Genomic DNA, 25,171 nt, shown 5'->3' with positions numbered 1-25,171 from the left:
GTAATTTAAGCTATACTTGATGTACCCTATACATCACTGTCTTCAGGACCAGGTTTAAAATTAAACTCTGATGTACAAAGTTAAACAAAAATGAGATAAAAATTGGCAGGGGTTGAAGAGGGTCAAAGTAGTCAAAACACAAGGTAGACTATTGCTTCTTTTGATTTATGTTATTCTGTGCACTAAAAAAATAAAATTATAGCTCTTGTGGAGACTTTTTTCATGGAGAATAACACATTTCTAATTTGTTTTCTATAGACTTATGGGCATTTGCTCTGGGAGTTGGAAGCATTTATTTATTTATTTATCTATTTATTTATTTATTTATTTTGGCAGGGGCACAGTATCCCCACTGTTGGCAGAATATTCAAATTATCATTAGATGGAATCTTTGTCACTCACCAGCAAGTGAAGGAGAAGAGTATTTCACCTTCCATTAGTGGTTATCTTACAATGCACATATCTTGTATTTATTTGGAGTTTTGATTTCAGGCACCTTTCCTAAGCTACAGTTGGGTTTGGTAGCAGAAAGAAAGAGTTCAGTGAATGTTTCCTTTTGCATGTTTTACATGCACATAATGCAGTTACCTTCTAGAATTTCAGTACAGGAAAGATGCCAAACAGCAGAGTCTTTTGAAACCAATTCAACAAAATCCTTGCAGGAAGTAAATTTTTTATGATGTAGTCAACTTTTCCACATATTGCCATTTACATGGTTAGTGCATGGACTGCGGGCAAAATCATTTGGAATTGTAATCTTTATTTTCTATAATATGATAATGAAATCAACAACTATCCACTAGAATCAAATTAATTTCTCTCTGTTACTCCAGTGGGAGGAATAAAAGGGTTCTACTGGTTAAACTGCCAGGCTAATGGGAAAATCAAAATAAAAACAGGTCCTTGGATTGCTGGCAACTAAAAAATGCTTATTTTCAACATGATGGTAGACAAGTACAGAACTTAAAATCTTTTAAAATCTGATCAAGCAAGCTTTTTCCAAAGGTTTTTAATTTTCATCCATGAAAATCCTATTGACTTCATATAGATTACAGCTGGCTAAAGTGTGGGTATGTTCTTAGTCTCTACAAGGGCATGAGACAGTGAAAGCCTCAAAATTCTGTAAATGTCTCAACTTGATTACAAATCTAACAGGAGAAAAACTTACGTTGTCCAGATGACTAAAAAAATGTTTTCCTAGCATTGTTTGTCGCTGATTGTTAATCTAGTGAAGATCTGATTTAATACTCAGATTTCAGTCTTTGCCCCAGAATTCTAAGCGATACATTGTGCAAAATGTACTTTGTATATGTCACAGTACAGGATTGACCTGCATATAAGCCGTTAGTATACATAATTTGGCAAGCATTTATCTACAAATTGAATAAATGCAATCCTTTACAAACACCTGGCTGGAAAGCTGAAGTGCAGCAGCATACAAACAGCAGGTTGCTTAAACAGATACAGCCAGCAAAGCAAAGATCGAATGTTAGAATGAGTCTCCTATTTGTGATCTATTGTGCCAATCCCTCTGGATCTAACAGCTGGACAATATTTTTTGTACCACTAATTAAATCTGTCTGAAAAATCTCTGTTTAAAAAAAAAAATCAAACAACATACTTCTTGGGGTCACATAGAAAACCACTCATGCATTCTGTAACTCCAGCAGATCACATGTAGCAAAGAGCAGAGCTGAGAGCTTGTTGGTTAGAAATTTATAATCCAAGATTTTCCTACATCCACTACGTTTTTGGAATCAGGAGAATGATGAATTAAGGAGATGATCACAAAAATCACAAGGAATTGCTGCAGTATTCACTAAATATGTAAATGCCATGAAGGATGTAGGGTCTTGCAACCAAGGCTCAGAACAAACACAGGAGCCATCCTGAGGCTGGGAGCTGCTCAGAAATTAGGTAAAAAGCAAAAAATGAGAAATCCAAAAAGCAAGACTGTCAGCTGTCAGAAATACCTGTAACCCATTAAAATCATGTGCTTAGCATGAGTGAAGTGTCTTGCTGATGTATCCATGTATCCATGCAGCAATGAGGCTCCTGTTCCCTAGGATAGGGACATGGCACGAAAAGGAGCTGATTGATTCCTTCTTGCACGGAGCATCTGACTGGGGGTGATCAGTTTATGGGTGTCACACTGAGTGTGTGACTGACTCCAGGACTGTCCCTGCCAAGGGTGTCTGAGGGTGCCTGCTCAGGAAGGGGCTGCTTCAGAGCTCACCAAACTCAGATTTCCACTGGCTGCATTCTGGATTAGGCCTTTTCCATCCACCTGTCTGTGAGATGCAGCTTTCCACACTGTCTTATTCTGTCCTTTTTTAGTGAATTGCATTCTTCTAGAGCAAAATCTACCCACTGACATGTACAGATTCTCTGTCCTGCTTATTAATGACATTTCTGCTCTCCCTGTGTTTACCAAAGAAAGCAATCATGCCTTAACTTCCCTCTGTGTGTGCTCAGATTTGCATTATTTGGCTCAGGCACTTGCAAAGGTACCATGCTCTGAGCAATGATAAAGAATTGAGTCTATAATTTAATAACCCTCCTCTGACTAATTAGTATTCACTCAATGAACAAAGTGTTTCCAGGGGTCCAGTCAAAGGCCTAAGCACCATTTAAGTCTAGCTTATTCCTCGAGGCACCTCTGAACTGAATTGGGCCCTGTTTTATTAAATTACAATAGAAAGACTGCCATGTCAAGTGCACTGATGCTGGGAGCCCCAACCTCGCAGGACCTCACAGGGATAAGTAATCATCACTTATGCTAATAGCACATTTGACTTCGTGGGATGACACATGAGGATGGACTACTTACTCGACTAAGATTAGTAAGAACAGACATGTTACACAGAACAAATGACTTCTAAATATCCAGCTGCAGCAAAGTGCTGACTCCCATCAGTGAGTGTTGTGAGGGTGAATGAAGGGCAGGATATAATCTCTAGAAACCTCAGTGAATGCTGTTATTGAATTGGTGACAGTTTTGCAGATTTCTAACCCATAATAAACCTCAGCTTTGCCTCCTCAGTGACACACTTCTCCATTTCTTTCCTGCTCTACCTTCCTTTTCTTTTGCCGTACTCCAACAACCCTTTAAAATTATTTTTTAAAACTATTTCTTCTTTAATGTTTGAATTAATTTTGCACATTAGAAAGGAATCTAAGTAACAGCCACAAACCACAGACTCTGCTATTTACCTGAGCAGATTAGCTTGGTAGCCTCTCTCCACTGCCCTGCCAAGGTTCCTCCCCTCTGTTCTGCTGGGATCAGCACAGTCTCTATGCTCATTTAGTCTTTGGCTTCTCCTTCAAAGCTGACAATAGGGGCATCATACAGGGTATACCATTCCAGTGATTTTGTCTGATAAAATGCCCAGCTCTTAGGCCTCTGTTTAACACAATTTTGTTCCATACAGGTCACAGAAACAATCAGATTTTGGCCTGTATGATCTATAATGCCTTTGAACCAGCATTTCAGGAGGGGAAAAATCCTCATGTCTAACCTGACTCAGTTTCACTTAATTGTTTTTGATTTTGTCATGGTTCAGGTTTTTTTTTTTCCATATTTTGTTTCCACTAATTTTAAAAGTATTTTGTTGCTGTCCCTACTTTTTCTATTCTGACCAGAATTTTTTAAATTCCTCTTATTTTAAATCACTGACTCAAGAAGCTTATTCTGAGAGTAATGTAGTGGTGACCACTGATGACTGTCTTCCAGGGATTTTATGTAGCCAAGGTTAATTTGTTCCTGAGAGCTGGAAAAACCATGAATGGCAAAACATATTTCTGGTACATGCATAATAACTTGTATAAATATTGTATCCAACACCAAAATCCCAAACATACAACCTGCTTACCAAGGGACCCTTAAATCTAGTTTTGTTTCACTATAATGTAGAGTTCTGTATAAAAGCCACAAAGACCATAAGTATTATATCATTAGTAGTATTCTTAAGTGGGTATTTTCCTGTTTCTTGGGGGCTTGTAGCTCAGCTGTAATGATTGTTCCATGTGTGCCTGGGTGTTTTGCCAATCACACCAGTGAAACAAAAATGCCCTAATTTCTACAACTTTGCTTTCATTGCACTGTAAAGCACAAAAAGCAGAAACAGTTTCCTGAAGAACTCCTCCAGAGCAGGCCCTTGAACAAGATGACTGTTTCTAATAAGCAACAGCTGTCGTTGTGGTTTTACTAGTCAAATGATTCATGTCTTTTGCTCAGAAATGATAAGTGGAACAAATGTTTACTTAGATATGTAACAGAGGAACAATTGAAAAATAGTAGACTGTCAAATAGAAATATTCTCCTGTTATCTGATCCTTGACAATTAGTCTGAACGGGTATTTATTCAGAAGGCAGTGCTGCAGTGGCAGGCTGGGATGGTGAGTTTAGCTCAGGAGCTGTGAGCTCAGCAGGGCAGTGCCAAGCTGCAGCCCAGCAGATTGGAGGGGAGCACAAGCACCTCTGTACACACTGCTACACCCACACCCTCCTTTCCTGGCAGCATCCCCTCTATATTTAGTCATCTTTGAAAGGGAGATGGTGAATTTACCATTTCCTCTCCTTTCTGCTGTCTTTAGGGAACACCAAAGAGCCACTCTGCTGCTTTGGCTGTGAGTGAATATCCTCAGTTGGCTACAGCTTTCCTGGGATCTTGCAGCATCTTCTGGCAGCAGCAGAGGGAAAGTGTTCTAATGCAGGAGATTCCAGGCTCAGTTCAAGGACACAAAGATTGCATTACCCTTCACTTGTTGGGAAGGAGAGTCTAAGAGAGCCTTGATGTATCTCTGCTGAGCCTGGAAGCTGCTGCAGTCAGAGAGATTTGACACCCCTGTGGCATCACAGGGCTTAAGGTAATTTTTTTTTTAAATGCTAGAGGAAGCAGTGGCATACTAACTCTTATCAGCCAAAGAAGGCAGCATCAAAAAATAGTGGCAGCTGCCTTTGAAGGAAGGTCTGGGAGAATAAGAAGGATGGAGAAGGCCAAGGAAGCCTTGGGATGCTGAATGTGCAAATGAAACCAGTGTACATCTATAACTTACTTGAACTTATATGGATGCTTGCCAGTATATTAGGGTTTAACTCCAACTTTATTTTGGATAGTTTCTGGACTTTGCTGCTTTTTCAGAACTCTCTCTTCACTATCGCTGTATGACACTGCCTTGTACAGAAAGATTGTCAGAGCTTCACCTTCCCATTTGTAAAATGGGGGCAATATTTCCTTTCTCCCAGCCTTTATTCAGCTTACAAGGTTCCTGTGACCAGAATTCTTTTATTGCTTGTTTCCGTATTGTCTCATGCAACAAGATCCTGATCTCAGTTGAAGTCTGTGAGTATCACAGAAATATAAATAGATAATAATAAAGAGATGATTTTGACAAAAAATGGAATTTTATGTTCTGGAGAGTGAAATAAAATGTATACTAAAGTCTACTAAAGTGTAACCATGAGATCAAATGATAAAATTCTTCTGGCAACAAAGAGTTGATACAAATTTGTGAGATTAAACTGAACCAATTCAATGGAGGCTTGTTCTGGTGGTTTATTCATATAAAGCATATGAAAAAAGTAAGTGAGATGATCAAATTACCCTCACAGCATGGATTTTGACATGGATGTAGACTAACTGAGTCACTGGAGGACTGAGCAGGTGCGTGGTTCTAATTATACCCTCAGTCTTGTGAGGAAGGAGCAAACTTCCCAGTTGCTTCCCTGGTGGAGATAAGGTGTTATCAGCCATCAGCAAACGAGAGGGGAGAACAAGGACAAGGCACCTGATGGGAGAAAGAGGAGGAAAGGAGGAGGCAAAGAGAGCAGATTCATAATGCTACACATCTTTTAAAAATGTACACACACACTGACTCTGAGCCATTTGGATGCCACTTCTCATACTCATTTCTGGTGTCTCTGAGTAACCCTTCCTTATGGCGAGCCACACAAAATTCATTTTTAACATTTTCTTTTTTATGGGCTTGGAGTGAGATATCTGGCTAAATATAATGATTTATTTGTTTATTAATTAATCAACAGGCATGCTAGGAGTTACAATCCAAACTGTCCCCACACACAGGTTTTTATCACCATACACTGTGCCCCTAGGGAAATACACATCTTTTTTTCAGGAGTATAAATGGACATTTCTATAAATTGCAACTACTTGGGTGCACGTAATATGCAATATTATTCATCTTTGTATTCCAGGTGAATCCAGACTAGACTACCAGCCTCTAGGGGAGTCTGCTTCATATAATTATCAGTATTCAAAGAATGATTGTAGATGTTGTAGCTTAACAGCAGGTGAATGGTCCTTATCTGAATATTAAATAAAGTGCAACTGGATTTCTGGGTTATCTCTGGCTAAATGTTTGTAAAGTCATTAGTGAAAGCATGCAGCTATAATCCCCACCACTCTTCTTACAAAGGATTTCCACGTTTGTTTTAATTCCTTTACAGGGTGAATTGTTCATCTCCCCTTCCTATACAGACAATCTTGTCCCTTGATGTTTCCAGAAACATCAAGGAAGCTGCCTTGTAAGTAGTACTTACATTTTTATTTTTTTTTATTCCTAAACAACAAAAGAAACTAAAGGAAGAGTGACAAGGAGAAAGATTTATTATTTCCTCTAAGGACTATCAGAGCTCTGGGTGTTTGGAAAAAGCTCTGTAGTAAACTGCTCCTTTGTCCTCCCAAGTTCTGGGAACTTTAGTTCTATATTCACTTCCTTATTGTATGATCTAAGAAAAGTTTTATGTATTTATTTAGTAAAACCCTTTCCTTATTGTTTTTAAATGGAGGGTTTAATATACTTGAAAACTGTTTCAGTAGTCTGACAGTGATTGTTATGTGAATGTAGTAGATAGTAGTTATGAGAAAATTAATAGAACAAAGAAAAAGAACAAATCCACTCCCTGCTGAGCAGAAGGGAGAGACCAGACTCGGCACAGAAAAATTACTGGAGATAAAGGAAGAGGAATTACCATGGGACCATACAACACAAGAGTTTTGAGGCACAACTCCTGTTTCAGTCCCTAGATATGAAGAGCACAGTGGTGCTACATTTTGAAGAGCAATTTTCAAGACAGATATATTCTACATCAATTAGCTGGGCCAGGACTCCACCCACATCCTTTGACACAAAAGCCTTGCACCCACCTCAGCCTGGGCCTTCACATTCTCACAAGAACTGTGAATATTTTGTTTTAACTTAATATAAAAATAATAGAACATTAAATATGATGCAGCTGAATATTAAAAACCAAACACAACCCCTCCAAAATGGAGCCACCTCTACAGTAAGTTATATACTATTTATTTGTACATGGACTCCCATTTATTTTGAGCTGTAACACATGCTGAATTTTTGGCACTGGCAAGGCCAACACTTGAGTTTTCAAGCATTAAACCCCTCACTGCTGCTGTTTCAGGCTTTGCAGGCTCAGGCAGATGTTTCTACACCCATCTGCAAGGCTTTCTGTTCATCCTTGCAGAAATGCAGGGTAGAAACTTTTTTTTTTTTTTTTCAAAAAAGGGAGGAAGGAAGAATACTGAGCACAATTTTGTGCTTAGCTCCAAATTGCCCAAGCAGCCACACAGCCTCAGGGATGGAAGAGTGCAGGGGACTCTGCTTCTCCATGCCAAAGTCCTGTTTCCTTCCACAGCAAGAAATGGCAAGAGCTTTTTCTAGCAGCCAGCACTTCTGTGTATTTTTTACTTCAAACTGAGTAAGAATGTAAAGCTAATTAATTTTGGAAGTGAGCTGATTCACACTTTTCCATCAAGAGATGGATGTCCTGAACCTCGCTAGCTTTGTTCCTTGGGACATCTTCAGTGGATGCTGCTGAGGACTCATTCTGGGCTTTGTACCTATGATACCTCTGCCAGCCTGGATGTGTGAAGTACTTTCAGTCCCACATTCCTAACTATATTAATATGGAGTGAATTGCACAACAACTGAAGCATCACCTCTCTTACTCCTGTTTTCATAGTGTTAGCAAGGAAAAAAAAAAAAAAAAGGAAACTAAGTAAGCAGTGTTTTTTGGTTGTGCTTTTAGTGGATATGATATTTTAAAGGAAAGGGCTCTGCTCATTCAGGCAGAACCTTTAGGTACCATTTCAGAACTCCCTCGTCTAGGACCAGAAGGACTTTATTTTGACTGGAACAAACTAGAAAAGTTAGCAACTGTTTTCTATTTGGCATTTTTATAAGTATTAAAAAACCCAAAACTCCCAAATAACACACCCACCTCACCTTTCCTCCTTCCCAAAGAAATTTAAAAGGTTCAGCCAAAATTCTTCTATATAGTTCAAAACCCAAATTTTCATTCTTACTCAAGTGTGAGTCACCTGCAGTCACTGGGAATAGGTCTGATTTAACCTTAAAACCACCCATTTTCTAATTACACTTTTTAGCAATACCTGAAGTCATATTTTTTGCATTTGCTATTATTTTTGTCATCTCTTGAAGCACTTAAACACCTACCTATTTAAAAGTAACCCTTTAAGAAGCCATTTGCACCTAGAAGTCAATTACCAAATCCAAATCCATGTGAACGTGGTGGAAATTCTGACACTTATTTCAATCTTAATTTGGTCAAATTTTCAGTAAAGAGGAAGATGATTTGCTTAGGGAATGATGAGGGTTGGCTTTGTCCCTGTCATCAACCACATGCTGGCTGATATAAGAGTGAAACTTGGATCTGCTCACAGAGGCAATCAATCATTGGACTGGATGCCCTTGTTCAGCCAGGCTGAGCATTGGGACAAACACAGGGATGTGATGGGAGAGCAAAAAAGAAGTGAGTTTTAGAGAACCTGAGTATCTCTCATGCTTCTGTATCATGTCCTGAGAAAATTAAAGCAGTCAGTTTATCCAGCATATGGCTCTTCTGTAGCTGATTGAGGCTGGACTTTGTGGTCTTTATTCATAATTTCCACCACTTTCAGCGCCAATATTTGCACATATGAGGACTGCACAGAACAGCCAGAATACATGGTGGCTGTAATCTGAGGGGGACAGGGATGCTTCCTGTCACAGCTACAGACTCTTCACCATTGCCTCAGCAGGTGCTGCCAGGTCTCCAGAGCAGATCTGTGACTTGGCAGAGTTTTAAAATATGTACAGACTAGAACACCCCAGCAACACAGGCCTGGTTTCAAGCACTGTGGTAAACACTGTAGTACATAGCTTGCAATTGCACAATATTTACATGAGGAATGTGGTTGTTTCCAAGTCTACAGCACACAAGTATCTGTGTGAGTTTGATGGGAGCAGCTGGTGAAGGTAGAACCTGCGCCCTGGGCTCCCCATGAGCAGAGGTGCCCATGGGCAGGGCCCTGGTACGTCTCTGCCTGCTGGCTGTGTTAAAGGCTGGGATAGGGATGCAGGGAGGATGCAATGACACATTCTGGGCTTACAGCCACGAGGCAGCCCCACAGAGCCACAGGCAGTCCCTACAAGCTGCAGCAGCTTCCCCAGGGCACGGGGTGAGCGCTGACCCAAAGCCCTGGTGCTCCCTGCACTGGCATCCAGAGTGTGCCCAGTGCTCAGAGCCCTCAGCCTTCCAGGAGAGGCAGGGGCAGGCCCAGAGCAGGTAAATCACTGCTAGCCATGGAAACATTCCCTTACAGAAGAGGGTGTGAGTTATGCAAATATCTACGCTATAAATCTCCTATGTGGCTTTGAAGAAAAGCAAAAACGCCACTTAAAAATGTCTTCCAAATTTGGCCACAGTATAGTTTTGTTAGTTCAAAGAAATGAAGCTAACTTTATTGTTATTTGTGTTTGGATCAAAGACAACTATGAAAATAAACATTAGACAGAATGATAATCAACACTGGAAAAGAAATGTTTACTAAAGATTTTCTTCTGTGTTCTCTTACCAGCATTAATAATATTTTCTTTTTCTAAAGTTTTCTTGCTTCCTTCAAAGAGATTGATTTCAGCAGAAAGAACAAACATATGCAAATAAACTGAATGATGTTATACCCCCTGCCCCTATCCCCCCAAACTGCATCAGATAATTCCATATTGTTAATCTGCATTACATTTTTATCAGTTTTTTGTCTTAATCAGATATGAAGCCCTTGCAGTACATCTCTAGATCTGGGCTGTGACCCTGATGTGACTCTACATCACAGAAGCAGCCCTAACCCTGCTGTAATCTAATAGTTCAAATTTAACAGATTTGTTTTTTCAGTGGAAATAATGGCTTCCTGTCACAAAACAGAGACACAGATTACATATCTGATAAATTGTTTGACATGATTTTTTCATGTAACACACAATTAACAGTGCCTTTCATAAGACTCATGTTCTAAGGATTTGGTGAAAGCATGAATAAGTTCATTACTATGCCTTTTCTTAAAAAAAAAACCACCCTACATTTCTGCTGCTACTTTAAAAAAAAATATTACTTTGCTTAGAAAGAGATCACCTATACTTTCCAGTGTTAATTTAGCCTCAAAACACTACATTGAAATTATTGCCACTGAGTGCTGATGTATTTTTTTTCATGAGGCATATAATTATAATTGATAACCCAAAACGGAAATGGGATAATTTTGATTTTATAAGCTACCACCCATACGGATACTGAAAATTTCCACATTATAGCTATAATTGTTTTTTGTCATGCCATAATCCCCTAAACATTATCAACTAATTAATAGCTGAACAATACATAAGGAGATATGCAGTTCTGTGGATAGAATTGGATATTTTGAAGGAGTTGATTATCTGCAGTTTGGCTTTGAAGGTGCAGCTCAGAGCTGCTTTTGCTGCCTTCATTGGTTCTCTTCTCTTCAGGCCACCCAACCACCAGGCTTACCCTGTGAGCTGCTAACTCCCAGCACTTACAATGAGGTAATCATCACCTTGTAGTGGAGTGGCGTGAATGCTGGTCAGATGGCCTGTATTTTATTAACAGAAATAGGGTCACAAGTCAAATACATGCTTGGGGTCAGTGAGCAAATACAAAAGAAGATTAGAGGAACAAAAAAATGTGACTGGAGGGGTAAAATCCCACTGGGGGTTAATCGAGCAGAAATGTATCAAAGAATGTAAACTACCCTTTCTTTTGTTATTCATCATATGGGATGGAGTTCCTGTGTCCTGCTGATTCCAGGCAGATAGGGCATCATCTCCAGAGTGCTGTCCTTTAATGAGCTCTTTGGACACAGGGACTGCCAATAATACTCCTACCTCTGCTATTACTACTGCTACTACTCTTAAAACAATAACAGAAATAAGAATTAAAACCACTTAGCATAGAGATCAAAAGATTTGCTTCACCTGATACTGCACTATCCAATGACTGCCCACACAACTAAGAGAAAAACAGCATTCAGTGTCACTGCTCTAGGAATCTCTTCTGCCTCCAACATGGAAATACTGGACCAAGAATTGTCTCCAATATACTGATTTAGCTCCAGCTTGCGATGTAAATGAATAAATGAATTAAAAGTATTTCTGAAGAGATGGTATTGCATTGGCACAGTTTTAGTTTTTCTAAGAAAGACCGCCTTTTTGAGTGATGTAATAACAGAAAAGGAGCCAGCAGCCTGATCAGCACAGTAAGTACAGGACTTGGTAGGGCCCAAAAGGCAGTAGACAAAAAAATCATACGGTACTTACCAAGCAGCAGCTGATTTTCTCTTCTGATACATGTTCATCGCTCTTTCTGTGACAAGAAGCAGAAATTCTGTCTTATTTGAACTACACACATTTGTCTAACTCTTTAAAATCCCAGCAGTAGAAAACTCCCTTTTCATCAATTTCCATTTATTATGCTTGTAGCTACATATTGTAATATGAATTCTTTTATCCATGTATACTGCACATCTATAGATTTTATGTTTTCACACATCACATGAAAAGCATATTTCAAAACTATTGCATTATCATGTGCCAGAAGAATATTGCTCTGGGAATGCAGACACATTACCAAAAGCACAGTATAAAACAAGGAAGTGAGAGTCAGGAAGGAAGGAATTCTTAGTTCTGTGGCTATGTGCCTCTGACTTACCGTGCAATGTTCATCAAAGCTCTTAATCTTATTTTGGCATACTTTATATATAAAATAAGCAATATGTCCTTCTGCAAGGCTGAAATAAATGTTAACTGGTTCAATCATGCCCTTTGAGAGCAAAATTGGAATTTCTGTCATCAACACCAAGATGAGCCAAATCAGGCTCAGACACTGTAAATCTTTACGTGCCAAAGAATAACACTACATAGCTAAAAATTTCATGGCCAGACACAAACTGTGGTAGACGACTGAAGGATTAGTGTGAAATAAAATACAGTAAATTTAAGTTTTCCATGAACTGAAATTGAAGCATTCCTTCATTACCTCCCCAGCTATCTATAGATGCTTTCCCATACCATTTATTTTCACTCATTATATCCCTCGTTCTGGAATATATACATTTCATCCTGCATCTTTTAGCAAAGTCTGTATCTAACTTACATATTGTCCCTTAAGTTTAAAACTAATTTTGTGCTTAAGTGCTTTGCAGGATTGAAGCTTCTCGGGGCCACATGCAGGATTTTTCTCCTCCTGGGATGATGAGAACTGTGGCAGTGTGTGCACACTGTGTCAGACCTGAGATCAGCTGCCAAGTGTGGACACCCACAGAAGGATTTTCTTTACAGAACTATCTTAAAAATGGAAATGTCTGTCTCCTCCAGCTATGCTGGCAGACAGTGTTTACCCAAAGATCCAGATACACAAGACCTTGTTATCAACTGCAGCTTTTACACAACTTTCAAGTAAGTTAGTGGGTTGGAAATCACACATTTTAGAAATATTTTCTGAAGGATGTGATCATATTTGCTGCCCTTGAAAGTGTTTAATGTTGCATGTTCATTACATATTTTTGTTACTTAATTTAAAAGGTTTTAAAGAAACCCCAAATTGCCACAGAGGGGATTTATAGATGCTTAGAAAATAATAAGAGATATTTGATACACAAAAAAAGAAAAACTCATATAGCTACACTGACATGCAATGAATAGATTTCTAAAAAGCCATCAGCAAAGCATCTTTCCAAGTTTACATTTCAGTTCTTTGAGTACTTTCTTTGGAATTCTGTCCACTGAAACACATTTTGAAGTCTTTCTGCTAACTTAATGTAGAAGCACTAGAAGAGTTAGCTTTTTAATAACGGGGTCAAAATATTTTAGGAAATATCACTTTATGAGCTATAACTAATCAATTTGCACCTGTATTATGTGGAGGAGACACTATCCACTTTGGACAGCAGTGCTGAGATGTCCTGAGGTTTGCATATTCCAGCAAACTGTATTACTACTAAAAGGCTTGTGAATAAGAATTTTACTGCAGTCAAAACATATCCATTGAGCTCTTCTAGTAAATTGATCACTCAAATAAAAATAAAGGAATGTTTTTGATCTGTAACGAAGATGAGCAAAAAGTAAACCTGCTCATCTTAACTCTGCATTAGGGAAAAAAATGAACTTTGATCTATCATATTGCAGAGCTGCTTGTATTTCAATGGCAATTTATCAATTTTTAATAGTCAGAGCTCCTAAGCAATAAAAGCTTCTTAGACTTCCTAATCTAATAGCCATTATTTAAACTTTTTATTCTGTATGATTTACTGTTCGGAAGCAAGAAAGCAACATAATTTCTTAAGGATTCTTTCTTTTAAACAAGCTGACGGAGTCCAACACTAGTAAATTTGTGTAAAACAAGTGCAAAATCCCACCTTAATATATGTGAACCTTTCTTATCAAATCTAACAGATAGCAGAGTGCATCAGCAAGAGGACTGGGCTCGGGTCAGGCTGCAGCAGCAGCCCCCAGAGACCCCTGCCCCAGCAGGGATGGGCAGGGTGGGTGGCACCCCTGCCCTGCTGGCAGTGCCCAGCCCAGCCCGGGGCTCTCAGCCTGCAGGGAGCAATTTGGGAGCTCTGCCGGTGCCCCAGGGCTGCAATTTGTCTGCAGCTCCCTCTGCTTCCTCCCCCAGCACCAGAAGGGTGGCAGAGTCTCTCCCAAGGTGTGGTTCCAGCTCCATGGTGAGTCCCAGATTTCCTGGGAAAGGTGTGCCCTGTGTTCTAAGACAGTGGAGGGTGAGGACACTCAGCACCCTGTGGGCCTATCACACAAGTGAATCTAAAATAAGCTTAAGACTGTCTTGTTTTAAAAAGGTTACCTTGGCAAGTCCAAAGCACAAAGAGAAGCATTTAATAGTGCAGATCTAAACTTGCATGTTGCTACTGATAGACATGAAAGCCTAAGGTCAGAATTCAGAATTCAACCACTGTGACCCAAAAATGCACCAATGTATTTGCTAAATGGAAGCTCCACTTACATCACATCTTATCATAATGTCACAAAATGCAGAAAATTACAAATCAGTTTTAAGGCAAAATACATGACAGCAAAATATAAGTACACAAAAACTACATTAAATATCAGTCTTCATTTGTCCCTACCACTTCAACTTACCTCTCAGTTCCAAACTCCTCGCTGCAGTGCACAGCTTGAGATAGTCTAAGATCCATTTTAGAGTGGACTGAAATATAAATGACAGTTCGCACTACACATGAACATAGACAACTGTATAAAATATTTAAATAAAGACAGAAAAGAACAGAGGAAACCAACAGAGCCTTTGGCAGACCCAGCCTTTGGGAATTTAGCAGCTTGAGATTCATTGCAAATTTCATCTTTAATGTTATTTTTAGTTCAATATTTTGTAGCACTCAGAAGTAAATCTTTGTGTGCTGTTTCTCCTCCTGCTTGTGCTGCTTCCTTTTCTGATCTTTTCTTTTAAAGAAACCTAATATATTTTCAATACAATTGATTTGTGACATGTTTTGTGATATTTGTTAAAGTTATCCTGTTTCTTCATACAATTCAGTAAAAACCATTACACTGTTGTTTCTTTTAAAGTGCTGAACAATGCTTGTCATAACTGAACAAAATGAGACCCCCCAACAGCCTTTGTTCCACCACACCTGGTGTTGCATTAAATTCTCTGACATTAATTTTGATTCTTGGGTTAGAGTCAAACACTTTTTTTTAACCTCTCACCACTGTTCCAAATGCTGCCACACACAGTGCATTTCTAGAGCAGTTTTGATTTTATCCTGGAATCTGTGCTTTGTCTCTCTCCTCAGCAATCTGACTGGAATGGTACACAAAACACAGGGCTGGGAGTGGTGCAGAGAGGATGCTGGACAACTACAGCTGGAAGAAAATGCAAACTGCTAAGTTCACACCCTAGTCTGCCCAATGTAGGTTGCTGTCTGATCATGCTCAGGTGTCTTGTACAAAGATACTCCCATTTTTTAAATGGACTTTCCAAACCTTTCTCCATCTTACTGTTGCAGAGAACTCAGTGAACACATTCTTCCACTACTATGCTTATGATTTAATAGCTGTGCAGCAGAGAATGGCCTTAAAATGGGCTGTTCCACATCTCACAGAACTGAAACCAGCACCATGATGTGGCATGAGATGGAAACCATATAGGAGATATAAAATAAGACTAAGGCTATTTATCTCTGCAGTATGAACATTGTAAAACTACTTTTGCTTTCATTATTTTTAATTTCATCAGGTTGCAGTTGGAGTTGGGAATTTTTCCTTTTTTTTTTTTCATGGAAGGATTCACAAGAGGAGAAGGAGGATCTTGCCTGATCACAAGACTTTAAAATTGAAAGACGTTATTTTATTTCAAAAACCTGATTTCTAAGATAAAGAGACATCATTTAACAGCTCTTACAAATGCAAGGACTAGGAGCCTCTATTAAATGACCAGGCATCAGTCTTAAAATAAACAAAAGAAGTATTTTATCCTCACAGTGTATAATGAAATTACAGAACTCATGGCCACAGGATGGTGTAGAGGTCAAAAGTGTAAATGGACCATAAAAGGGATTACATGAAATCATGCAAATGAAATCCATCACTAGCTACTAAACATGATGATCGAGATCCAGCCTCCAAATCAAAATGTCTCTGACACTGATCCTCAGAGGGCAGGAGCACACAGGGGAAGAAGGATTGCTCTGTATGAGAGATATATCAGAGTTCATACACTTTTTTCCCCAGACATTTGCTCTTCTCACTCTCAGAGGGAAAGCACTGGAAATTTTTTCTGACTCAGGGTGGCAGCTACTGCGTGTGTTCTAAAGTCTTCAAAAATCTGAACTCATTTTATTTGACACCGTATGTTTTAGAAATGTTTCCATTTTAAATTCAAGATAATTAGGGGGAAAAGCCTGCAAAGAGTCAAACAGAGGGCAAAAAGAAACAAAAGCACCCAGAAAAGATAGAGTTCAGAACATTTTTTATGAAAGTCATATTTTTTCATAGATTTGTGCGTCAGGGTCTCATTTTGAACTACAGAAAAATATTTCCATCCAATGATCGCAAGAAAGGAAGTCCCCAGTACAGAAACCTGTGTAGTGCCCACCCTCCAAAGTGGCTGAGGGGCTGAAGCAACCTGACAGAACCATCCTGTAAATCTGCAATAGGTCCCTGTGGCCTCTGCAGCGCTGAAATCACTGCTTGCCTTTGCTTTCTTTCACTGCGTTGAATAATTTGGGCCCCTCCCTTTCTGTGTGAGTCAGGTTGTGAAAACTGAGCCTTCTCTGGCCTGTAGGATTCATAAACACCTGCCCCATTAGCCCACTTTCACTATTTGTCTAATGACAACCACAAGTAATGACCTGACTCGGAGTCATGTCAATATTCTGCCAAAAACTACCATTTTGCCCTCTGAGCTACCTCCTCCCACCCACCCATAGGTTATGGAACTGTGGGATGGTTGCCAAAGAAATGCAATAAAAAGTAGGAAATGACACATACAAATAAAATTCACTTACCTAAAAGCCCTGTTCATCAGATCTCTTTGTGCTGCCTCCTCCCCCACCATCCTCTCCTCTACTTCCAGCACTTGTTTCTCCTCTCTTTTCATTTCCTCTTCCTTTGTTGGCTTTTTTCTTCACATGTTCTATCTACATTCTGTACTTTTTTTTTCCTTTGGCTGAAACAGAATAAATGAATGCTTTCCTAATTTTCCCTTGCATTAGAGCCAGTAAAGCATCATGGAGTCACTTTACCATTTTTGCTTCCTTTTCCCAGTTTTTCTGCCACCACTTTTGTTGTTTTGTACTTTTTTGCTGGCCTTCCTCCATACCCATCAGTTCCTCCTTGCAATTACTCCTTCCTCAGTGACTTCATGTCCTCCATGTTATGTCCTAGTGCAGTTTTAAATGATCCAGATTTCCAGGTGGATTTTTGGGCATCTGGTGGTAGAGGGAGGTCATTCTAAACACATGAGGCAATGTTGAGCACTTCTGATGGAAATTTCTAGGTGCACAGCTGTGGCTTTAGGGAACAGCAGGGATGTGAACTGGAGTGGAGCAGAGTCCTGTTCCAGTGGTCTGAGGGAAAAAAAATCCCCTCTTGCTTAACTCTAAGCTACTTATTTCTCTCTCGTTCTTTAAATGTTCTAAATCACTGCCTGAGAATCCATTCCTGAAATCTGGAATCTTTGTCCTCATGGATGTCTCTCCTGCCAAGACTACACAATATTAGCACTCTGTTTTAACTTGTGGTTTTCCTGGTACTTAAAACCCCTCTGTCTGTGGATCCCAGCAGGATTGCTCTGCTCTGATTTGGGCTGCACTGGCTGCAGGAGAGCCTGGCCCGTGCTGAGCTGGGCCCCTGGAAGCTTTGCAGGATCATATCTAAACACAAACTGGTGTTCTTTGAGGTTTAGACTGGCTATAAACCACTGAACACATTTTAATTCATCTCTGTGCCCCTTCACTTCTGTTAGGTGCAAGTACCTTAAGACTTATAGGGAAAAATATTATTTCAGGTTTGTGAGATAACAGTGAAAAAATGGAAACAGCACTAGCTTTAGTATGTATTTTCTATGAGAAGAATTGAGAGAATGGGGGATTAGGTCTAAAGTAACAAGCAGAGAAAGGGAAAGAGCCTGACTAGCTGAGAATTTCATGCTATAAACATTATTCTAGAAATAATCTTTTTGTGTTTCTGTTCTTTACCTTTTTAACAGCACAATTACCCGTGACAATATCAATTGAATGAGACATTAAAAAAAAAAAAAAAACACACAAGCCACCTTAATGAAATACCATGCGCAGCTCAAACAACAAAAAAAGATTCCCATTTTGGGGGCTTCTCTCCATTTATATTAATGATCAGTTTTCCTGTGGAAGAATTGCACAATATGGGTTTTTCCTGCTTGTTCATAATAGGTCATTCATTAAGGAAAATACTGGGAAATTATTTTCTGTGTTGGTGGATACAGGATGCCATCTGGGAGCTGAAAAAATGAACAGAAATCAGACCGGAAAAAAAAAATAATTAAAAACCATGAAATTAGTTACACTTAAGGAAACCAGCTGAATACTTTCACAATCCCAGCCTCTCAGACAGGCTGCAGTAATTGGTACTTTGTCCATTTACACAAGGGATGCTCTCTCACAAGGGATGGGCTGGGGTTCCTCAGGAGGCCCTCCCTGGGTGATTCAGTGCCACATCTCCCCTGGGCTTGTCCCTCTTTGCCATTTCCTCCTGCAGCTTCTCCCAGCTGGCTGCTCACTGCACTCCTCCACTCCTCTGCTTTCTGCTGCCAGTGTTCTGCTCCCTTCATTCCCAGGTGCTCTCTGACCAGCCCTGTAACACATTGCTGCTGTGATATATCAGCCATGCTCCTCCCTGGGTCCAAGAACAACAGGTAGATCAGAAAACCTCTTAAAACGTGAAATTGGTTACTCTGACTCCAGTTCCAGGGTAATCAAAAATTCAGGGCTCATCATTTTGGGGTTAGGTGGATGACTTAAGTTAGAAGTACATCAGCTGATAAGGAAATCACAACAATATAGTGAGAAATATATTTAGATGAATATGGCCATATGCCAATTTTTCCCACTCATAAATAAGATCCTTGTTTACCAAATGTTCAGTTTTGGTTATGTCACTATAAAAATCAAGCAGCTGGTAATTCAGGCTTGATTAGCAGGTCTCCAGTTTTGATTAGTAAATTACTGTAGTAATCAAGGTTAATTCTCATTTCAGAGATATGCCACAGATTTTATTTCTTCCAGACAACTGGATTTATCATTCTGAAGAAGGAATAATTTAACAAATATTACAAAATATCCAGAAATAGATTTAAAAAGTAGATCCAAAGGGGCTCTGAAAAAATGGGGAATCAGAGCAGAAATGCTGTTCAAACATGAAACAGTTAATGTCCTAGGAATAAAATTCCAAGCTGCAATTTTGCAGTAGATTTCCACATAATATATGCAGAGATTGCATTGCTAATTTCTGTTACCTAGTGTTTCTATTTCTATCTTTAAAAATTGTTTTCTTTGGATCTTCATCTTTCATTTTAAAAGAAAAAAAAGTATACAGAGACGCTTAAAAAGAAACCCAAGAGACCATTATTAGTATAAAGATAAACAGTAGAATGGATTCTAACTGAGCCAGAAAACATCACTGTAGAATTTACATAAAATTTAGTTTTCTACCAAACATATTGCACATCCAGTTCCAGCTCATCTCATAATGAATATTCAAGCTTTCGAATGACCCACATGTCCCATAAGTGAGCAAGAGTCCCCAAAAGCCATCATTGTTGTTGAAGAGGCACAATATTAAAAAACATTGAGAATTCATTAGGGATTTTTTTTTTCCATGAAACTTTTACTAAATCTTTAGCCTGCAAATGCTGCGATTATTTGAGCATACAAGTCTGTCAGGGATTTGAGGCTGGATAACAAACTCTTATATGGTTTTTAATTAGGATGATATTATTATTTTCTAGTCATAATTCTGGGTCAGATTCTGTGTATCTTTCTCACATCACTTCTGTATAATTAGAGCCTAAATTATCTAAAATAAATATGAAGTTTTGCTTTATCTACTCAGTACTGCATGTCTTTCCCAGATAGGAAGAATAGGCAATTTTTAGCTCTACCATAATATTTCACTGAAAATATTGAGATAAATTTCTCCCCAATAACACAGAAAGAATTGATTAAAGAAGCCCTACAATATATGTATATAGAGATGAATTACTGAAAATTCAGTAAAAGCTGAATTCAGTACAAAACTATGCAATTCAGTACAAAATTATGCAATTCATATGTCCTTTGAGGGAAAAAGAAAACCAAAACCACAAACACAAAATCCCTTTTCTAGAGAAAACATGCCATATCCTTTTGTGAAAGGCTAGGGAGGAACCTGGAATTTGCTTCTGTTTCCCTATTCCACTGGACTAGTTTTGCTACGAGCAGTTTCCTTATGCCAGTGGAAATGGGGGCTTTTGAATCAGACCAGGTTCAAGTGTGCTCCTAACTCAGCAACTTGTTCCTGATGATGGCAAACAGAAAATGCTTCACAAGGCTCCTTGGCAGTGCTAGAAAGTCAATAGCTGTCTTCTGGCCTGAAGCAAAGAGATCCTTATCCTTCCTGCCTCTCTCCCTTTATAAAGTCCTAGATATTTAACATTAGGTTGTATCTGCATAGTCATTTACAACCCAGCATCTAATGAGCCAAACACTGGCAGAAAGTGGAAAGCAGCCTGATCTATGAACATTTATTTAAGATTAACACTTTGGTAAAATAACAGTCAATTTGAATGAAAGGTAAGCATATACAAGCTGGATATACCAAGTATGTCGAGACTTGTCTCACTTTCACACATCAGCAACTTAGGATGCCCCAGAAAACCTGTAAAACAAACATTACACTATGAGGGGAAAAAAGTGTGTGTGCTTTTTGCAGTCTGTCTTATACATGCAAGACAAGATTCACCTGGGGAAGGAAGGGGTGGGGTGTCAGGGGAGCAATTGCAACCAAGCCACTGCATTAATAGTGGACTTCTACAGATTTCTGGCTGGTCTCCAGTAGTACAGCAGATCCCTGAATCTGGCAGATTTTACTCATTGCTTTTGCGCATGTTTTTATTTTTGGCTTTGGCTTTCCTCTCCTTTGCAGCTCTTCCAAGTTCCACAGGAGGAAGCACACAGCTGTCGTTCCTCAGGAACTGCACAGGAGACAGTGGCCCCTGGAACCACCTCTCCCACCAACAGTTCTGATGCAGGCATGTACAAAGAGCTTGGGCTTCATCCCCAGCTCCTCTCCTGGCCAAACTGATTCCCCAAGACTCTGGTGAATTATAACCAGCAGCTTCCAGGCTGTGGTTGCAGTATGGATAAAGATATATTTGAAAATATTAACAAAATTCAGAATAACATTCAAAACTACAGCCCCCAGAAGATTTGTGTTGCCCTAGTAAGAGATTAAAAAACTTTGAATGGGAAGGAAGAAGTGCCTCTAGACCCCTTGCATACAGAGACAGGGTGGCCTACAACTGAGTCTGCTGGGTATTCACCACTCTGTCAACTTCCAAGCAATCAACATAAAAGGAATACGACCAGGGAGTCACTGCAATCTTGTTATTCCCTGCAGAACAATAGTTTTCTTAAGAGCAGCCTGGCCTACTGTAAATGAGAAAAGTCATAAGGTTTCTAGAAAGGTATTTATTTTATCCACAGGTAGGATTGCAACACTGAATGTGATAGTCTCTATTTAGGGTGATTAATAATATGTTATGTTGCTTGTTTTGAGTAAAGACTATAGGCCAACTCCTGCCCTGGCTCAAATCCCATTGAATCAATTGTTTAGCCTAAAAAATGGATTACAGGATGTGGCTATAATTTATGCATATAAAAATGCAGAGGATTCTACTTTAGGAATAGTGATTTTTATTTATGTGCACTGCAGTAGTGCCTAGAACCTGAGATGCATCGCTTAGGACAAATGCACAGGAATTCCAGGCGTGGGCTGTACCCCAAAGAGTCTTTGATCCAGGAAAAAGACAAGAGACAGCAAACAGATGGGGAGAGGGGCAGAAATGATGAGGTAACTGGGAAATAATTATGATTACTATGCAGTCACAGCACATCAGCTGCTTAACCACTATCATTTTTTTAAGGTGTCACAGAAGAGGAGAGTTTTAAGGGAGGATGTGAAGAAGGGCAAGTGTAGTAGCTTGGTAGATTCTTATAGGAGTGGACCCTTGCAGAAGAAACTAAAATGACTACAGTCCAAAATTTAAGAAATCAGTATTTCAAATAAAAATCTGTTGTGAGTGGTGGGTGACACATTGATCTGTCAGTACCTCGTGGGTGTGATAGGGGAAAACAGTCTTGGAAGAGCCTATGTGGGCCTTAAAATATCCATAGGATGTTTTTGGCTGCAAGAGGAAGAAGGAGCTGATGAAAGGGTACGCAGTGGAAGAGGGACATGATAAAACATGCATGTTGAAAATGCATCCCTGCAGTGGAGTCAGAGAGAATGGGCAAGGAATGTGCCTGCCAAAGCTGGAGAAACTGGGACTCAAGGCTGGGCTTCAGTTTTGGATTGTGCTTGTCAAAAGGTCAGACATAAAGTACAAAAATCAGATGGTTTGTCCTACAAAGGATAAATCTAGAGAGAAATATGTAGAAAGACATAATGTATAGAACGACACAATATCTGGAAAGAAAGACGGCCTAGAACCTGAAATGATGGTGCTAAAACAGCGATCACAGCTTTAGTTTTTGTTTTGCAAGACACTGCTGGCATGAGAGTCCCTGCACTTAAAAAGGGGAAACACTTCTGAGACTTGCTATACCTTAGGGCATGAACAAATTATATGGAAAAGTGAGAAAAACAGATGACAAAAACCTCCTCTTTAAATATTTTACAGCTTTTTTGGTTCACTTTTTCTCCCTACAAAGTTAGTAAGACTTATAGTTCAATAAATAAACCATTGAAAACAAACCTTTTTTGGTTTTTGTCACACATATAAGCTCAATTTTTTTATGTCATTGTGGGAACTGAATAAAAGAAACCTAGGCATGGAGCTGCTTACACAAACTTGTAGGAGTAACTTTTGGATAGCCTGCAACTCCAATCTTACTGTGAGCAAAAATAGAAAGGACACTATGCATGCTACTGCAAAGCAATTTTTATATTATAAATATGTTTAGGTGCTATCTAAATTACCACCAGAGCTCTGACCTTGATTACAAATGATCATAAAGTAAAGAATACTTTGAAGTGCCCCAAACTGTAGATCAAAATGCTTGTATATTCATCACTTTGACTAAGATCCAGCCAAGATTTTCTTGGCTAATAAAGACTGTAAATTAAATAGAAAACAGGCCCAGTAAAGAGAGGTCATGGCTGCTTTTTAAATGCTTACAGTCCTTTAGGGCAGGATGTCTGTGCTGCTTTAATTGTTTAGAGTTTCACTTTCTGCCATGGGAGCTGCAAATGTGCAAGCCTCTGTCTCATAATGCTGCAATATAAACCTCCATTTAAACTTGATGGGTCCCTTCTCATTGGAGTTTTATTTTCCAGGCACTTTTGTGATGTGCTCTTTTATGAGCAGTGTGAATAAATATGATGGCAATATTACCTATGCAAATGGGCAGAACTAAAATGTCTAGGGTTAAGAAAAACAAAACAAAATTTCTGTTTTAAAATAGAACCAAAATACCCAAAACATTAGCTACATTTTTCTTATTTTAATAATGAGTTTGTTCTTGCCAGTCAGCATTTCTCTGCAGCATAAACTACCCACAATCTGATTGGCAAAGTGTAAAAGTAAACCTAATTTCAATTTTATTTTGATTCTTTTTCAGTGTGTGGATGTGTGACCACACTGGGACTGCTCAGCAGTACTAACTTTTGGAAGGATCAGATGCCTTCCCATCCCATCTTGTCCCAGTCCACATGAAGAAGCTGCCTGGCAATGACTGATAGTGTGGAAACAAATATCCTGTTGTATGAGTACCTGTGAATTATCACACCATGCCTAGCAGGGCTGTTATGAGCAGAGCTTTACGTTCCCTAATGAGCAGATTTTGCTTGTTTGAGGATGCTCCAATGAATGAACTTTTCAAATGTCTTGAGTGCCACTCAAAGGAAACATCTTTGGGGATTGTGGCTCTAAAATATAAGACAAATTCCCACTTCTTATCCTGCTGGAAGTGGATCTCCCCAGACTGTAAACGGTTTCTATATTTAAGTGATAAAATCATTGTGACTCACCAGAGCAGGACATTGGATGGTCTCCGATTCTGTCATTTTATTTGCCTGAAAAGGAGCCAAGAATGAAGATTCACAAAGCAGATTATGGATTTTGTACATCTCAGTGAAAACACGTGATTGTTAGAGAAAAGTGAGCTGTCAGCTCTTTGTGATAGTCATGCAAGGGGTGTAAATGGAAGGGCAGGAGATGGGAGAACTCAAATGCATTGTGTGCTACTGGTAAAACACTCCATCCTTAGTTATACCAAATTAAAATTTCAATTGTGCTGGAACCACTGTACACTAAAGTGCAGATTTCTCAGGACTAGCCCAGAGATTAAGCTGTAACTAATTAGGATGTCATTATATTATTTAGTTCAAGACACTCTTTCAGGGGAGGATAGTGCAGTAGAAAATAGACAATAGCCAGCACTTCACCGGATAGCACAGCTTCTCTGTAAAATTCACATTGCTCCTAGAGAATTTTTCCTATCTTCTAAGCTGAGGGTTGGCCAGATTCTATTTTTTTAGCTACATCATTGTAAATCTGCAAAAAAGAGTCCAATGAATTGAGAGTTTTGTAAATAAAAAACAACAAAAAACCACTGAAGTCACAAATGAGACATTCCTATGTTCCCTGTATTCTGCACTGTGCTTTTTCTTTCCCTCCTTCCTTGCCACGTTCCTTTCTCAACCTCTGTACTTATTTTATTCCATCCTCTTTTACCCATTCTTATTGATGTTTTTTATGGCATTGGGTGGGTGGTTAACTAACATTAGGAATAAAAGACATACAAAAATACATCCACATATAGTACCAGCCAGAGCACCTGCCTCCTTTCTCTTGGTTACCTCAATGTCATTATGAAACAAGCTATATATTTATTATTTAAACAATATTAAACAGTAGGGAAATAAAAAAAAAGAACAGTGTGGTTTCCTACAGAAAGAGAAAAGGAGCAGTTAAATGAATACCTTAATTCCTTGCTGTTGGGAAGCTGTTACTATAACAAACAGCAGCACGACTTTTAAATCAGGCCTCTGGAACAAAGCATTCCAG

General features: G+C 39.1%; 1 long non-coding RNA gene across 1 annotated transcript in view; it reads right to left on the bottom strand.

Annotated features, from left to right (window-relative positions):
* Positions 1–5,543: 5,543 nt before the first annotated feature.
* Positions 5,544–25,171, bottom strand: part of LOC116184042 (uncharacterized) — a 38,767-nt gene continuing 19,139 nt past the window's right edge. The window contains exons 2-4 of the long non-coding RNA XR_014957827.1: positions 14,488–24,177; positions 11,650–11,695; positions 5,544–5,790 (exon numbers count right to left, since the gene is read on the bottom strand). This is a non-coding gene — a long non-coding RNA (uncharacterized LOC116184042). The remainder of the gene's footprint in view (positions 5,791–11,649; positions 11,696–14,487; positions 24,178–25,171) is intronic.

Source organism: Lonchura striata, chromosome 11, assembly GCF_050655825.1.
Source record: "Lonchura striata isolate lonStrDom1 chromosome 11, ASM5065582v1, whole genome shotgun sequence".
Taxonomy (NCBI): domain Eukaryota; kingdom Metazoa; phylum Chordata; class Aves; order Passeriformes; family Estrildidae; genus Lonchura; species Lonchura striata.
This window is presented reverse-complemented; position numbering and strand designations above follow the sequence as displayed.